General features: G+C 41.5%; 1 long non-coding RNA gene across 1 annotated transcript; it reads left to right on the forward strand.

Moving 5' to 3' along the window:
- Positions 1-291: 291 nt before the first annotated feature.
- Positions 292-17,422, forward strand: LOC119905614. The gene is made up of 3 exons (XR_005444846.1): positions 292-570; positions 6,447-6,569; positions 17,094-17,422. It is a non-coding gene; the product is annotated as an uncharacterized LOC119905614 (long non-coding RNA).
- The last annotated feature ends 1,481 nt before the right edge of the window (positions 17,423-18,903 follow it).

Consider the following 18,903-nt stretch of genomic DNA (forward strand, 5'->3'; position numbering starts at 1 on the left):
GTGAATTTCCTGTCTAGAGCATTCTTATTTGATTTGGCAAAGTACTGGACTGCAGCCAGCAAATATGATATGATTATTGGCTGAAAAAGAATTAACTGGCAAACATATGCAATCCTCAACACTCCATTGGTTTTGTTGACCAGATTCAAGCAGTAAAAGGTTCCCTCCCATTAATCTGCTTTAGATATTGCAGTATTTCCTGTACACAGAACAGCCTGACTGCACAGACACTTTCTCTACACTCACATTTATAAATCTGGCCCACGCAGTCTGGTTACTCCTAAAATTACCAGCTGTTATGGACACACACAGGCTGATGTAAGTTTTATTGCAGTTTGCACAGTTGCTGTGTGCATATATGAGCTTCAACAGGCAGCATGTGTAAACAGTGATAATGCTGTGTTTGTGCAGTGTGTGTGTGTGTGTGTGTGTGTGTGTTTTGCTCGGTTTCCTCACTGTTAGCAAACACGCCGCGTTGCCATGTTCTCCCACTCACTGCTGACAGAAACAGCTCAACCACTGTGTGGGAGTCAAGTGTGGCAGGTTTTCTCACTGTCTGTGCTCGTAACGGTACAGTATGAGCTCTCTAAATCTAGAAGCTGCTCTTTGTGTGTTTGTGCGTGTCTGTAGGTGCGTATGAATAAAAGTAGGTCGTAAAAGCAGTCTGTTGTATAGCCTGCTAGCCCTCATTAACGGAAAAAAAAAAACGTCCTTGAAGTTGCTACGCTGCAGGGAGGCAGACGTGTTTATACAAACCAAATGGCTTTCAGTGGAACAAAATGAAATGGTAAACACCTGACATCATGTGAGAGAGATATGAGAAGGCAACCTGTGAAGGCGAAAGGAAGAGAAAATGAGACCAGGCGAGAGGCCACCGGGTGAGCGAAGGCTTATCATGTGTAATCTGCACCAGTGTTGCTTGTCATTCTCATCATGGCTGACCTTGTCTCGAGCTCTGCTATAAGCGCGACCCTCTGTCCCGACCTGGCTGAGTGGACCCGTCACACTCTGTTTGCCTGTGAGCCTCTCGCCCCGACACCAACCGACCCGCAACAGTGCCTCACTAAAAAAACACAGTGCAACAACGTGACGTGCAGCTGAAGAGAGACAGGTTAAGTGCTATGGTTAAGTGTGGGAAATTATCTCAAAAGAAGATCATAGTTATTGTTCATTTATTGTACTGCGTACGGTGCAAAAACTGTTGCATGACACAAAATCTAAACTGCAAAGATGGGCCACTCATTACAAAGGCTAGACACAGTGTGTGGGTATGACTGAAAAAGATGTTAAAAACAGTAATTAATGCCCTTGTTTTATTTTGTTACCCAAAAAGCCAGTAGTTTTTGTATCCTCCTGAGACCCTTATGAGAAAAAAAAGGTTTTTATCTTTTGGAATCTTTTAAACATGTCACAAAGATTTTTTTCTCAAAGATATATTGCATTTATGTTTTGTCACATGTCGTTGGTAGGGGACATCAGGTCTCATTTGACGCAAAATGTATGGCTTATAATGTCACTTTATAAGCCACAAACTTGGTATTGATAAGAACTCATTTTGCTATCCATTTCTATTACAAATTTTTCATTTATAACAATAAAAAAACAATATAAAACACATTAGACCATGGAAAATATTACTACCTTTAAAAACATTTTTGCTCAATGGGTGAAGATCTGAAAGGGCCGTACACACAGGAACACATCATGCATGCATTAGAAAGCAATTCTTGGTCTTTGAGACACAAAGAAACATGTTGCACTTCACACACTTCATAAAGGTGTTCCCGCTGCATGCTCCTCTCCTGCACCTTTAATATGATGATTAATACCAAAGAATATGGAAAATGGTCATGGACATAAAAGTGTATTTTAAAAGGCTTAAAATTAGCATACACCTCTGAAATCATAGCAGTAATATAGTTCAGGCTTTAATACATAAAAAAAAAACAATTCAAACATGATATTTGTATAAATTTGATCAGTTACTTCTCATAGGGCCATAGAAGCCGCCTACTGTGATTCCAATTTGAAAAGACAGAACAGTTGCTCTGTTGGCCACACAGAAAGCCCAGGATGTACTCTTTACAGTACACTAGGACTCAAACAGGCTAAATGCATGGTGTTTGAAATAGAGCCCTCAGTGCACATGTCCCCCACAGAGGACAAAAATGAATTGCCAGGTCTCAGGAGGAACTAGCCTACACCTCAGAAAAACATGATGGAAATGCCTATTATAATTTAGCCACTAGCCTAAAGGATAAACCTGACAATATTTTATATTTTTGTTATTAAAAACAAATCCAGTGAAAATAACAAAACCAACAATGCTTCCACAATCAACGAGTAAGTATTTAACACAATAATTTGCATCTTCTATAGTCAAGAATATTCAGAATGGGACCGGAAGATGTTTGCCTTCACGTTAAAAAATATATAAATTGCGTTTTGATAGTGATTCGCATTATAAAAACCTCCCACCAACAACTAACACATAATACATTACATTGAAAACTAACCGGATGTGTATAAAAATGGTGGTGACAGGAAATAGTATCCCAGCATGCTGTCTCCGTGATAGGATTGACAGGTCTAGAGAGCAAAAACAGTTCCCATTTCAAATGGGTGCATAAATCATTGAACTGCCATTTTTATCAACTATTGGTAAGTAACCACCGTGAGCAAGTCCATTTACCAGGAAATTATCAGTTTGGGGTCGAAATCCCCCAAAACTACCTTCATTGTTAGCTAACCTGCTTTCATTTTTCATCAAAGTTGAAAATCTAAACACAACAGCTGTGATGATGGTGAATGTCAAATAAAATCACAACGTGGCCACGGGCTTTTAAACCTGCAGTGAAACATTTAAGTAAACGTAGTTAACTACACTGTTGACATTAGACCTTATCAGGTGTTAACTACTTTGGCTAGCTTGCTGTAAGTGGCGCACACGTACAAAACACATTTATTCAGTCATTAATATTAACTTTTGATTTTCAGTAAATATGGCCTGTGAAAGTGTCCAGTGATTTCATAAATAGGTAGGCCGATGTACTGAACAGCATGTATTATATTTTTGAAAATAAGTATATGTTAAATATAATATTACAATTACTATTTACATATATAGATTTATTCAAATGTAAATATCAAAAATAACCATGCACACTGAAATGATTTGACTGTGACTTCATTAGGAGCTTTATGTTTTGTCTGTAGCTCAGCACCCAGGTGTAATTAATACATATGGGTCACATGAATTATCACAGTCTTGACAATATTGTTTCAGCATTTTTAAAGGTGAACATTTATCAAAAACATGACAATAATATTACACAACATTACATTTATCAAAAACAACATGTCATGGTTAATATTACAGAGTTACAAGAGTTTTACATTTACATAATTTTAACTTAAAAACAAACTCCCATATACAACTGACTAAACAGTATATGCTAAATATCTTTAGACAGATATACTGTCATTAATACACAGCTGCCCCTCTACACCACTAAATGGGAAGGGTGAGTGCCGGGCAACCTGGTGTCTCATCTCTCCCTAAGGGCCCCAGTCTGGGGAAAAGATGCACTCCCACTGGAACTGCTATGTAAGTTTATCCTAAAATCTAATTACTTAATGTTCGACAACAAGTAGGCTATTACTCACCATCTTAAAGTACAGGCATGGGTTCGCCATTCGCTCCAAACTATGCCAGTTTGTTCATGGATTTCAACAACCCCTTCACAAATAACATCTTGTTTTTCAAAAGGCACATTAATGACCTTTTTATGGATGTTTTACAGGTTCTGTAGATGAACTTAGGGCATTTAGTGGTTATATACTCATGCCCCTTTTTTGTATATTGTAATTACTGTTATACTGAAAACAAAAAAACAAACTTTTTTATCTGAATATTTTAATCTAAGTAAAACAGATTAGAAACAAACACTGGAAAACCCTAGAATGTAACCCAAGTTTGTAATGTAATAATACACAGGAAATTAGTTATTTTCTGTGTCATGACCAAACATATATCAACACGCACATGATCAATGGGGATTTATCCAAGTTTAGAAAATATAGCAGAAAGGGCTCCTGTCTCCCAGCTGTCTGAGTTTGAGGTATGCCAGCTGCTCCACCCAGTGCTTATGAGATGATGATGCGTTTTTTTTTTCCATTTAAGGGGGAATCAGTGTTTGAGTAAGCAGTGTAGAGAAGGCAGCAACAATTGTGACACATACATTTAAAAACCCCAGACCAAAAACCCCTCAGCCACAGAGAGGCCCTCAACATGTGGCAGTGGGTGTCCAAGTCATCCCTGCATCTTAAAATATTCTCATCCAGTCATGTGAAGAGTTTTGCCAATTTGCTTCTCAGATGAAGCCTGTGAAGAACTCCAGACTATAGCAGCCCATGCCTGATGCGTATTGATGAGAAATCAACCAATTGCCAACTACCAAGACATTTCTGATATTTGTGAGCTCCGTCTCCCATAGCAGCTTAATCCAATCTAAAGAAGGAGATGCAGCTGCAGGGATTGTCTCTTATAAAAAAGATACTACACACTTTTGCAGTGGGCCAATTTCCAAACATTGTTCTGTCCAACTGTTTTGTGGGGCCTCAAGAGAGAGGAATGTTATTTTTTTTTTTTTGTTTGCTTGTTTTTTACAATACTAAACTGTAAGTCGGGGCAATGCCAAATTCTGTCTGCAATTGTTTTGAGTGAAGAGGTTCTTTACACAGGTCACACATTTTCTAACCTACAGTTGTAATGCCAAGTCAATGAGGGAGGCAGGGAACGGAGTTACCCAAAATAGCAGCATTGAGAAAGAGCAGTTTAAAGTTAAAATGAAACCTAAACTGGCCCCAAATCTTAAGAGCCCCACAGACAACAGGATTGTTCGTAAAAGAAAATTGTTTCAGATGTAGCTAGTGTTCATTTGACTCCTTGAAAAATGACTTCATTGTTGGAAATAAAAATCTTGCCATAATCAAAATTGGCATCCAGAGCTGTGTTCAAAATCATCACATCTTTTGGTCAACACATATTAACCCATATTTATCAAATGTATGTTTTCACAGCTCTTTGGTAACAGGTATCGGTATTTGCGAAAATGTCTTGTCTTTATAATTCAGTATCAATAACAAAACAAAAACCTTTGTCCATCTCACTGTGTATGAATCAAAGGAATATGTCTGTACCTTGTATTGTTCAGCCAATCATCATCCTCATAAAATATTCAACATCAGTCCAATGTTTTGGATTCAGAGAAAAAAAATGAATAGTTTTCTCTTCTAATTTAAGTTAAATTAATATTTATTATCCAGCCGGAGTTTTTTTAATGGATATATTCAGTGTAGAATCCTAAACTAAGCTTCTTTAACTTTTATTACTCACAAAATATCACCATTTAACCAGTGTGTAAGTTAATTTTCTATATAGGCCATCCATGATTTATATTATAGTCTTTTATTCTATTAGTGTATATTTCTATATTTCAGTCTACTGTAAATGGTTGTGCTTTTATCTGTAATGATAACAACATTCTCTCAATATATATCAATGACAATTGTAAATAGTATAAGTAAAAGCTCCCCCAGGCAGATCATAAAGAAGTTATGGCGTGTTCTTGAATTGACAGCTGGGAGATGAGATGTCTGTTTCTCTCCACAAGATGGAGCTGTAACCAAATATATTTGCTGTTGGTGTGTTGAAGCTTGTTACACTTTAATGCAGATGTGAACCAGGAAACACTCAAGCCAGTATTATAGTGTACAGTAGGTGGTGCTAGAGATTTATCATCTTGGAAAACACTTAATAAACAGCATAAGGGGAGGTTTCAGCTATGAATAAGCAAACCCCTTAAATATGTTAAATGTTCCTGTAAATTAATTGTAATTTGTTAATGTTGAATTGTTTTCATCAGCTTGTCCATAATCAGTGTGCTTCATGATTTATTGTAGTGGCCTTTTAATAAGTTGGAGGGTTATTACTGGACAAATTTAAAGCTTGTGCACAGTGAGTGTTTTAACTATACTGAACGCTGACTGGCAGTTAGTTTCAGCTTTCCCGCCCACATTATGAGGCCTAAACATGATTTGAATTGATGGGATTCTATTCAAGCTTAGAGCAATTCACTTTAAATTCAATGTTATTGAATTATGAAAGGGAAGAAATTATTTTACTTTCAAAACTGTAACAGGCTTCCATCGGCTTTCAGAGGTGAATTTCAATATGACCATCTCACAGTCATATGCCGAGTCAGAAAATATCACCACTATGCCCAAGAGACGATTATAGTAATTTCCAAAAAGATTGGACTGTAGGAGGAGAGTGGGTGGGTTGTGTGTGTGTGTTTGCAAGTTTATGTGTGTATTGGGGGTTGGGGTGGGTCATCATCGACATTCATTATAATGAAGCCTTCGCTCTTTCACCTCTCCTACAGTTGCTATAACCATCACACCCAATCTGAACTGGTTCCACTGGGAGGAAAGACCAAGCAGCGCTACATCACACATGACCTGAAACCTCAACCAGAATATGCCAGAATCTAGATGGCGGTCATAAGGTACAGTATGCTAGATTTTGAAGTGTATGTGTGTTACCACTAACAATTTATTTCCACATTAAATATGCGATATCAGCCTCATTATCAAAATGAACAAGACTGTTACTGAGAGACGTCCTGCATCTTTGGCCTCACACTTTATTTTACAGTGTGACACTGAGGGTTTTACAAGAAAGCTAATCTGAACTCTAAAGCTCAGTTTTGACATTAAGAATTTTCTCTTTGCTAGCTACCATGCTGTTTTGGTGACACTAACTTAACTCCGGGAAGTAAGTCATTTTTAAAAAATGTGTCAATCCTAAATTGGTTTGTCAGACATTAATGAAGAGTAGTATAAAAATCAACCAAAAACACATCCAAGCAGGTTCATTTACATTGCACTAATATCTGATAAATCCAACATTTAATTGTTTGATTAAAAAGGCTTTGTTTTATTTTCTCTCTAAAAAATCCGCAATCACGCTAATCTAACCTACTGAGTACAAAAGCCATGCTGGCGCCTCTAAAGGCAGTGAGGAGAGTCACCCCCAAAATGACCAGAGGGGTTTGAAATAAGCTAAATAATCTATTTTAGGTAGAGCTGTCTGCTCAAGGCCACAGACGTCTGAGTGACTGCAGTTAGTTTTGTGTAGGTAAATCTTTGGAAAGCTTGAGATAGTCATTTGACGTCTTTGAGTTAGAAAATTCCTTGGAATTGTGGCTTTTGCTTTAGTCTACAGGTTGTGTAGTAGTGACTAGTTTCACCTCTTGTAAGTGTAATTTTATGGTATGAAAGCAGCCCACTGTGTCTCTGCTCTGTCCACCCATCAGTGTCTGCAGAGCTGTGCCATCTCATTAACAGAGCAAAAGAGTTAAAGAAGTAGTAAGATCTACACAAACACGTAAAAAGTAATATAGAAATATACTCGGGCGATTAGCTCCAAGTACAGTGCTGTCCTGTCTTGATAATGAATGCTAAAATGCAGGCAGTGTGTTTGCAGTACATTGTGTATTTTGTTCTTGAATTGACCCTGTGGTACCTTTTTAAGCTACGGCTACAAGAGAAAGGTTGCCTTCAGCCAAACAATATCTCCAACAACCCCAGTAGAATGTAGACCCTGCAATAATATTGATCTTTTGTATGATATCTGTGTTATTGTTATAGACAGCTATTTTCCTTCACCTCAGGTTACCTGATAACTGTTACTGTTTTGTAGTATTTTCCCAATTAGCTGCGTAGGGCTGTGAATGGGGGGAAGGGGTTTGTGAGTGTTGTTGCTAACAAGCGTATTTGTTTTTGTTTATATTTTGCGTGTGTGCTCTCGCGCACATTGTGGGCGTTTTTCTGTCAGTGTATGCATGAAACCATACATTGTAGTATGTGCTTGGGTGTGAACAAGTGTGTGCTTGTGTGTTGCGGGTGATGTTAGCTTCCTAAGGCTGATTACCACCCTCATCCCGGCGTCTTGTTTTTGCCTGTCTCTCCGCCTGTGTGGAAGTTGTGTGGGCACCCTCTGGATTGCCTCACCGCCGAAGCATGCCGGACCCTGTTATCCAGCTATCCATCTGTGTTATTGATTTTTTTCCCTCTTTGTAGAGTTTCATCTTTCCTCCACTTTTCTGTAGAGCGATGGAGAGAGGGAGGGAGTGCGAGAGAGAAAGGAGGGGCGAGCAAGGGGGCAGAGCAGAGATCTGAGAGCTGGTGGAAGAGGGGGGGGTGGAGGGATGGAGCGTTGGAGGAGCGGAGCAGCGGTGGGGCTTCTGAGGGTAGGGGTGTAAGAGGTTGGGGGGGCACTCAGCCTGGACTATGGATGAGCAGAGAGAAAGAGAGAGAGAGGCACTCTTGATGTGTTGGAGCTTTTTTCTCTCTCTCTTCGTTTCTCTCCATTCTCATGGGAGCTCCCTCCTCCTCCTCTTCCCTCTCCTTCCTCCTCCATCCTGCTCCAAGGCGCCTCTGGTACACACGCTCCACTCACCGCCCCCCACCTCTTCCTCCTCCTCCTCTGCCTCTCGCTCCGTCCGCCTGCCTGCCGTCTCCCCTTCCCGGGGGGCTCGGGCAGTGCTGGCGGCGCAGCCGTGATTTGCAGGAGATTTGTCTAAGTGAGAAGCAATTAGTGCGCCTAAGCACCGCTAATGTATGCATGCTGGGGCCGCTGCCGCCCCTCCCGCTTGGCAGTGCCAGAGCCAGGCCAGGGCACCATTCTCTCTCCCTGTCTCCCCTTTTCTCTTTTCATCTGAAGGCCATCATCTTGCTCTCACTCCCCTTCAGATGACCCAGTCCTCTCTGAGTCTATTAGCACAATCATTAGTCGACCAATGGCGCTGAAGTTTGTGTTATTATTTACCATGTCACTTTATTGCAGATATTATTACTCTCTCCAAAAGGTGCCACGGTAGAGTGGGGTTGTGAACCTTGTACCTTCTAAACTTTATTCAGTCTCATGGAGGTGATTTCTGTCCCTCATCTTCTCCTACATATGTTTCCATTGTAGATGCGAAGGAGGCCTTGGTAAGCCTGGAAATTTAAGTCTGTGAGTGATGGTGAGTGGTAGCATAATTTGAGCGCTATAAGCCAACCACACACTAGAGCATACACTCAAATGAACACACAGGCACACCACAAACACACTATGCACAACAAAGTGGAACAGTGGTGGGTGGCAGGATTCCCTTTGAAACCTGCGGTGTAGAAAAGCTTGTTTGCGAGCGTGCATGCATGAGGGACGTTCTGCATGCTGCGACTCCCCAGCTACTTGAAGATGAACTTTGCCCTTTTCTACACATTGACTCTCTCTTGCTCAGACAAAAACAAGATTAAGTCTGCTCGTCTTTACGCCGCGACTGACTGCCTTCCAAGTGGGAGCCTACATGGACTGTGGGTGGTTTTGGAGCGAGGTGCTCGTTAATTAAAGATAGGCTAATTACTGGCGCTTCTTAGCCTGGCTTTTGCGGTGCTGATAAGAGGATAATCCTGGAGAGGAAGGCGGAGATCGAACTGGTCCCCGGTAGACCGGGCCTCCTGCTCGACTGGGCTAGAAGAAAATGCACCCCCCCCACTCCTCCTGCAGCCAGAGAGTATAGAATATTCAAGCAGGCTGCACTTCGGCAGGAGGAAACCCACATACAAGCCTCAAAGACATTAGCCACCGTGTGTTTCTCAGGCTTTTTAAAGCTACATCCACTGGTTTAGCTGGATTTGGATAAGAAAAAGCATGATTGTCGGTTGTAATGCAATAGTGACTTTTTTGATACCTGTATGGAAATTCTCTCTCTGTTTTTTGTTGTTGTCACTTTTTCTCTTTGTGGTAAAGCCTTGAGTACAACATGAGCTACAGAGCTACATCCCTGAAATGTGTTGGGATTTATTGGCTAGCTCAAACACACTAGTGTGTCTGTCTGCTAATTTGGATGCTTGTTATGCATCATCAGCACCCTACAAGTTCATCCATCGGAGTCTTCCCTCGTTCCAGTTAGCCAGTCACACATGCACACACATACTTGCAGACATGTTAATAAGCATATTTGCAACCCACCTCACACTCACATGACTGAAAGGTTGCCTGACCCGACTATCATTCACGTGTCTCTAACCCATATTTTGTCATGGGGAGTTAGCCATTAGCACTTGCTGGGCTGTTCCCATATGCTGAGCCTCCACAGATCTATAATTCAGGGGTGGCAGATGTCCCCATACAATATTCATGAGTGCCGTTCCATGCTGGGCTAGCAAGTGAGTCAGCGGCAGAGCCGTCACAAGGTCTTTGCATATAGAGGGTCCGCTTCCATGTTGACCTGCGAGTGCACCTTCCCTTCACCTCCATCCTGCAAATGGACCACAGTGAGGTTTTCAGAGATGGAAAGATGCAGGCTGCTTGTCTCAGACCGACAGCTTCATGCAATTTGGAAGGCACATGGATGCTGTGGTGATGGTCTTCTGTTTAGTATAATTGTGATGGTCTGTAGCTGTATAATGTCTTCTGTGGCTCTACACTGGTCAATCTGAGAATGCATAATGCGGGGTCCAGTTTTGGGCATTTAGTCCATACTAGAAACTAAAGTCAGGAGATCTTGGCCTTTGCTGCATTGATTTTGAGCATTCTTTTTTTTTGTTTGTCCCTTCTTTCCCGACTTTACGGAGGTATAGTACTACATCACTGGAGTTCCCCTTTTTGAAGGGTCAGTTCACCGAAAGTACACAAAAAAACAAACAGATTTTTCACTTCCTTTTCTTCTTGTGGTATCTAGCCATGCAGGTAGTTTTGGTTTTAATATTTATCTTTCACTGACATTTCTGCTGCCATTCAATACAATTGAGGTGAATGGAATGTTGTTTGTGGTAATGATAATCCACCATACATTTTTATCATCATCTTGGTTGTTCTTTCTGAAGAACGTAATACCAGAGACCACTTTTGACAGCAAGTGAGGGACCCAGACACACTCTCTGGAAATGGAGTAATATTTAATTCACCTGTATTGCACTCAAGTAGCAGCAAAATCTGAGACTGATATCTCAAAGTAAAAATACAACCCAAAAAATGTAACATTCTTTGTAATTTGGGATTAAAACTCCTCATCACTTCTTGTTACACACAGGACTTTGTAATGGAGTATAGAATAATCTAGGCGCTTTGGAGCAGAAGAAGAGGTCAGATGGTGTGTGCGCGCGCGCGCGTGTGTGAGTGTGAAGCGTGTACACTGTAAATCACACCTACATACCTTGAGGAGACAGCAGCGTTGTGTGCTGATACCCTCAAAGAGTGGGAGATAAAAAACACAACACAGGCACCCAAGATCACAAGCCGCCGCCAGCGCCAGGCCTGGCCGGCGCTGAACCGGCAACCCGATACCTCCTCCGGAGTCCTGCGGAGGGGGAGAGTGGGTGTGGGAGAGAGGCTTCCATAAAGTCTGTCCCGCCGGTTGGCCGTAACCTGAGCTCCCAGCAGACAGCCGCGGTGCCTTGCAGTCAGGCACAGAAGAGTGAGTGTGTGTGTGTGTGTGTGTGTGTGTGTGTGTGTTTTGAGCGCGAGGGGATGGGTGACATGTTGCCACACGCTTGTTACCACTCTTGGGATCAGACCTATGTGCAAACACACACAATACTAAGGCCTGCCCTTGACGTTTGTCACAACTTTACACATATATCCCCTAAATCACTATAACATTCCTCTCAGCAATGTGATAACACATTGATTCTTTTTCACACTGACCCCTCCTCTCCCTGAAATTGATATGGATGACGAGATGACGGGACCTGTGTCACCAAGCTTTTCTCTCCTTCAGACCTTCAGACCTTTCTCCAATATCTTCTCCCTCTTTACCCTCTGTGATCATCCAACGGGACCGTCAGCCAAAACATCTAAGACTTGAGCGAGCAGAAATCTGCCGTCAGCTGCCATATTGCTTGCTGTTGCTGCCAGGGTGCTGCCCTTTATGGATGTGAGTGTGGTGTGTGTGGTTTGGGAGCTGGATTGGTGGAGGAGTGGGGTAGTGGTTTGGGGGGGGTGGGGGGTGGGGGGGGGGGGTGATCGTGCTTGTCTCTGGGCTGGCAGAAGGACAGGAGCCCCTTGTGCGGTTGCAAGTGGGTGAGGAGGTTAACTGAGCCACAGCAGAGCCAAGACGCTGCCTGGGATATTGACAGGTTGGAACCTGAGGGCTCCTGCAGGATAGGAACACACTGCCAGAGGCTTGGTTACCATCACCGCCTGCCTGCCTGCCTGCCTGCCTCTGAGGGAGGGAGGGGTGTAAGGGCCAGGAAAGGGATGAAGGGAGGAGTAGGAGGGGAAGGATGGAATGACTGGATGAAGGCAAGAATCTGATGTTCATCCTCCAAGATGGCCAGAAAAAGATGATCATGGGAAGGGGCTTTACATGGGAGTGATTTGGCTAGGTAGTTGAAATCAGTATCACAATAATAGTGAAAATATATTTTCAGATGGAGTTAAAAAAACGTATGCTAAATGACATGTAAAATATTTTAATTGATGTTAATTGCAATGAAGTGTGTTCCACTGTAAAGCTTTACATCAAAAAAGACTCTTTAAACACGTAAAACAAAAACATTTGTAGCAGTTTTACAGTTTAGTTGGAATCATCTATTTGTACAGCTGAATTTTGTTATAGAATAACACAATAGATCAAATCATTACAGTATCATTGCACTGAAAGTCAATAAGTAGTAATATATAATTACCCCAGCGCTCTAGAGGGTGATGCAGAAGAGAGATTTTAGATTAAAAAAACAAAGCTTATGCCAAGCATGACAGCATAATTGAGAGCTTTTAGTTAAGGATTTGTTGTAGCTCCACCATCTTTGCTGCGCTCTACTTTGCTGCTTTCACTCAGTAAGGAGCCGAGTATATGGTCTGTCTGGTTCTGGGTCATTTGCCATGGTAACGGTGGTACAGGTCAGAAGGTGATTGGCTTAGCTGAGGACGGTGCTGGCGGCTGTTTGTTGATTCTCTGATAGGGGTGACCTACCCCTGACCTCCACACAAATCAATACTGCCTCCTTAAACTTTCATTTGTCCTCGTTTGCTCGTGCTCACCCCCGATTGGGAGCAATTAGAGTGGGCCTTTTTGAGTCTAAAAAAATAAACATTTTTTTAACCTAAATTTAAGTTGGATAGATAAGTGTTTATACATTATTGTTTCCTGGTAGTTGAGAGAAATGGAAAAGAATAGCATTATTGTTGTTCATTTCTTTATATAAATTTCTGTCATAAAACTCTAAGGAAAGATTGAATTGTATAGATTTGCCGTATGTCAATATTTCAGACCTATAGCATACCACAAGTAAATTTAGACGTGAACTAGTATGGCCTTTGTATTGAAGTAGGTGAATACGAGGTTAGTAAATTTCCAGTCTCTCTATGATTTCAAAGAATACTCTTTGTACTGTTGTAGGGAGTCCCTCCAACGCAGGAAAGCCTTTGAGAAGCTCCTTCCTGTCTCTTCACCTCCTCTTCATTGCACTTTTGTTTCTCTCTCTCCTCTCACCCCCTCTTTCTCACTTTCGTTATCCGTAACCCCCGGAGTGGCCCACGAGGTTACCGTGTTCCTCTGCTGAGCAGCAGGGTTGTGTGGGCTCATGTTGGTTTTTTTTTGTTGTTGTTTTTTGTACCTCTCATATGTATTTCTCCATTCTGGGGTCACCCTTTTCCACTCCCCCACACAGGGAATCACCTCACTGAAAGGCTTTGTGGTTGATTTAGTGGGTAGTTGCAGTGAAACGTTACAGTCTTCCACAGTGTGAGTGACATGAGATGCTGTGCTGTTAGTTCCCCAAAATGACAGGTCAAAATACAGTGTATGCCTCAGAGCATCCTTATTACTGTGCATCAGACTCAAGCTTCAGTACTTTATTGCCATATCAATGCAGATGGCAGGTATTTGCCTCAGTGCCGCTGAGGTACGGAAGGTAAACAGTAGCAGACATTTGCTGCACAATGTCATACACACGGCTACTGTCATAGTCCAACTCTCACAGTGGATTGTATAAAGTGACATCCTTTTTTGTTACAATACTATGACATTTTAGTTAAAGTTACAGCTAATTATTTGACAGACTGTTATCTTAGCTAAAAATGCTTGACTCATGTAATCTGCAGCTTTTCATACAGTGCAGGTGTGAGATGAAATTCATAGAAATAACCACACATTTCCTGCCAGAACAGACTCCATAGTTTTATTTTTAAATGTTTATTTAATCATAATTTAACCGGGAAAGCCCCGTTGATATCAACAATTTCTTTTACAAGGGAGACCTGGCCAAGACAGCAGCATAAAAACTATTACATAGCCTACAACAATAATAACCACACATGTCAATAATTACACTAAATTTAAAATACCTACGCACAGTGACAAGTACCAATCAAAAAATAATTAAGCACTTGCACTTATAAGAGTTTTAAAATCTGACATAGAGTTTCAATTATTTAGATAAGACCACATCTTGTGGTCCCAAGTGATAACTTCAGCCAGATTTCTGCGCAATCAAGGTGAAAATGTATGAGAGGAGTTTACCCGGAATGACTTTGTAAATTAACAAGCACTAATGATTTGAGTCAATGAAAGGTCAGAGATGGCCAACCAGCCCTGGAGTAAAGTGTACAAGGATGAGTGAGGGCTTTACACTTTCTAACATATCTCAGTGCACTGTGAGATGAATGATCTATATCAGATCCCCACTAGGGCTGACCCAGAATAGTTGAAGATTTGATGCTTCAATGGGCGGAGTCTGATTCGACACACAATTGAAGCTTCGCAGCAAAATGAGGATTATGCCAGTTTGGCGATATGTGGGTGCCCAACGTCTGATTTTACATAGAACTACTAGTTTTCTCCAAATAAATTAGTATACAGCACAATATAATTACAATATAATTTTAAACATACTATACTGTAAATAAACATGTAAAAAGAAAAAAAAGCTTTTAATAAATGTTTTTAAAGTGCGTAAATAAATCCAAAATTACCCTTAAAGAATGGGGCTCAGTGCGCATGTGTAGGCGTAGCGTGTATGCACAGCACGCACCCAAACTCTGCACAAGACTGATGAATGGCAGGCAAGCAGAGCAGAGAGAAAATTATCAACAATAAGCCTCAGTTTAGCTGAAAATGTACAGTGTAAGTTACAGAGACTAATGAATAGAAACTGCAGCTTATCAATATTCAATATTAAAGCAGACCTACCGTGCCCCCTCCCCCTCCCACTGCTGGCAATCACTGCACACAAACATAAACTGATTTGACAATAGGCAAGATTTGACAATTCTGATTCAACTATGTAAATCCTTAGTCGGGGACAGCCCTAATCCCCATGATCAATAACTGTTGAATAGCATAAATAAGTCTTTTTCTGGCTTCAAATGAGAAACAGGACTTGTTACTGAAATACAATCCTAGCTTCAGTCTCAGCTTTTTAAGAATATTATCAACCTGGGTTTTAAAAGAAAGGCTGTCATCAAGCCAAATATCTCGATATTTATAACTGGAGACAACATCTAATTTCTTTCCCTGAGCACTAATAATATCCAAAGTGTTCACAGGCTGCTTCTTCTACTGTATTTTTATCAGCATTAAAACCAGCTTTAGTTATGAAAGCTTAATCTGAATAATATTAAAAACAGCATGACATTTAGCCACAGCCTCGCTAATGAAGGAGCCAGCACAATTAGAAATGAAGGATGGCTCAGTCCAAATTTTGACCTAAACTATTGATATAGATTGATAACAACAGTGGACCTAAGACAGAGCCCTGGGGTACACCATTACAAATGATTAGCCAGTTAGAAGTGAGCCCATCAAATTGGACACATTAAGACCTTTCTGAGAGGTAATTCACAAACCATCCCACTGCCTGTCAGACATACATGTACATCTCTTCTATTTGAATATTGTCCTAAAGTAACATATTGCTTTACAAGACATCTAAAAATGATTTAAACAATATATTAATGTCACTCATGGAAGTTTTTTATTTTCAAAATATTCAAAACAAAACCAGTACTGTAGAAATTAAATTCTTTTTTAAAAAGAGTGCGTTTTCATTGGTCTTTTCGAAAGAGGACTCTTAAACAGAAAATTGCCATGCACCCTGTAGGAGTAAGAAAAGCAGAATTTTTTTACAAAAGAATAAAAATGCTGCCAAAAGGACCTGGCACAAAAGGTCTGTATCAGAATTTCAGACCAGAGATCTGCAATGTTAAAATGATAACCCTCGTCATTCTGGATCAACAGTTCTGTGTTATTCCACAGGGATTTTTCACAGCAGACATTTTCACTTGTTGTAGCAGGAAAGAGGTGTAATTAATAACCCAAATAATGACTGCATTTAATTTAGGTGACCCAGTTTCAGTGTCCTTGTATTGGGCATGCTGGCTCACTGTCATGGCTTACTGGGACACATAATGGAACTGAGCCATTGTTAATGTTATTAACACCTATGCGCTTCCTGCTTAGACAAGATGAAATGTCTGCTGTGAATGAGGTTTATGTAGACTAATAACTGATAGTAAAATGTGCCAGTCCATAAAGAATAGAGATCACATCTTTGAGTGATTTCCATCTTGTCAGTCTACTTCTGTTCAATCTAAGTTTGGATTTCACATTTTCTTGCCTTTCTCTGAACAATCGATCTGTTTCCCTGTTCTTGTTTTTCTGTCGTAGCTGCTGAAATAAAACATATCACTTCCTCTTTGCCAGAGCATTCGTACATGGAAGCGGTTACTGTAAATAGCTTTCATGAATTGAGTATCACTGTCTTCTCTGTTATAGAATGATGGCATCAACAGACATTTATTTGGAAATGTCACAGATAAGTAGTGCAACTCTGGTTATGATGTCACTATCCCTGAGTCTTGTTCTTTTAGATCTGTAACATACTTTGAGGTCTCTGAGCTTTTTAGCTAAACTAAACAACAGGATGTTATGAATGAATATCAGAATACAGCCTCCACCTCCTCTGGCCTGGTCCAACACACAATAGACATGTGGTTGACTGTGTATTTGGGTGTGTGTGTGTGCGTGCGCGAGTTACAGCACATTATCTCCAGAGGGGTTTGGCTGTCGTGGCGTTGGGAGGGCTGTGTCGTGGCCATGGCTGTGTGGAGCAGCAGCACAGGAAACGCGTCAAAGCGCTGAGAGCTAACTGGAACCAGATGTCTGAGGCTACTGGCCGGGGGATTCTCACCGTGGAACAAGAGCGTCAGCGGGGGAAGTTCGCCCCCCACCCCCCGACTGTCTTGCTGTCTTCTCTATCTGTCTGTATCTCTGAATCTTTTGTCTCTGGGTTGTTTCCTTCTCTCTCTCTGTCACATCTACCTGACTTATGACTCTGTGGCAGGGGTGAATAAAAAAGCTATGAGGAAGAGAAAATGATTTCTTTCTTGTTTGTGCATCCTGCATCATCAAAAGAGGCCAAACCTTCCATTCTCATGTGGAAACTAAATGCAGAAAAAGATTCAAATATGATAGATAGATCTAGGATGTGTGCCTTTTAAAAAAATAAATATGCGATTGTAAGAGTTGGTGTGTGTTCCAGTTGTTGGTCTAGTTTGAATAGACCATAACAGCTCATCTCACACAACTTTACTGATATAACCTGGCATACTCTACCATTTCTAGTTTTACTACCCCATCTCTTTGAAGCTCTCCATAGTGGGAGATGGAGTTGGCCTGTTTTCTATGCCTGGGAGCATTGCCTGCCCTCCTCCGCTTCACTGCCCCCTGACTTTCTCTCACATATAGAGTACAGACGCACATTTAAGCACACACACACACACACTCAGACATACACTTAACTTATTCACTCATGCTCAGCAATCATACATGGCACGTGCACACACGACGACCCATTCGACACCGATAGTAGATGCGCATGATTCCAGCTGAGCCTCCAGCCTACCCGGGGCGGATGAAGCCTCGCCTTGGTCTTACCCCACTCTTTTTGCCATTGGCGGCTCCCCTAACACAGGCAACAAGGCAACAACAACACACCCCTATACACCCTCCTGCAGTGACAAGTGTACGTCCAACTGATAGAAAGGCTGACAAACAACGACTTGTGTGGCGCTTACAGAAGATCATAAACACTGGCCAAAGAGTGCTGAGAGTATGCTTGTGCGTGTGTGTGCATGTTCATCAGTGGCAGTAAGATGAATACTCCATGAATGTTTGGCCAGAGCTATTTTCTTTTTCTTTTCTGCTTCGAGGTGGATCGGCACAGCCTGAAGGTCCTGGGGAGCTTTGGGTGAGGGCTGCTTTCAGCAGGCTGTTAGTCTTATCATCTCACACATCCACACAAACACACACACACACACACTGTCCCCTCTGACCCAGGCGGTTTCCTGCCCCTGGCTGATCTATTGGCTGATGCCTGCGCTGTGACTATAGAGAAAGAGAGGAGGGGAAAGAAAGTGTATGTGTGTGTGTATGTGTGCTCGCGGCCTGTCCCAGCGAATCGATATCTGTCTCGTATCCGTGAGCTGTGCCTGACCCCTGGCCGACCTTGCTCAGCATTGGTGGTTGGAGTGCGTTTTCTATTTTTTTTTTGTAGGGGTTTGAAAATGTGAGAGGCACATCGAGTTTTACCCCCTCGCTAATAGAGGTCCGGGGCCGTGGAAGGGTGTGAAAAGTCTTGACTAAATGTACCAGTCTGAGGGAGGCAGCAACAACATATCTGAGAAATGGTGAAATAACAGGAAATACTTTCCGTAGATTTTGCAGCTGGTCAAAGTATAGTTCAAAGTATTACCCACAGGATTAGTCTTACGTGATTCTAAACTGTAACAATGAATATAAGTAATGTATCTCTGTGCAGGTAAAGTGGTTTTAAAGCTAGCAGTGAAAT

This window comes from Micropterus salmoides, unplaced genomic scaffold, assembly GCF_014851395.1.
Source record: "Micropterus salmoides isolate LMB-PRFRI ecotype aquatic unplaced genomic scaffold, ASM1485139v1 Ms_hic_scaffold_16, whole genome shotgun sequence".
NCBI lineage: Eukaryota > Metazoa > Chordata > Actinopteri > Centrarchiformes > Centrarchidae > Micropterus > Micropterus salmoides.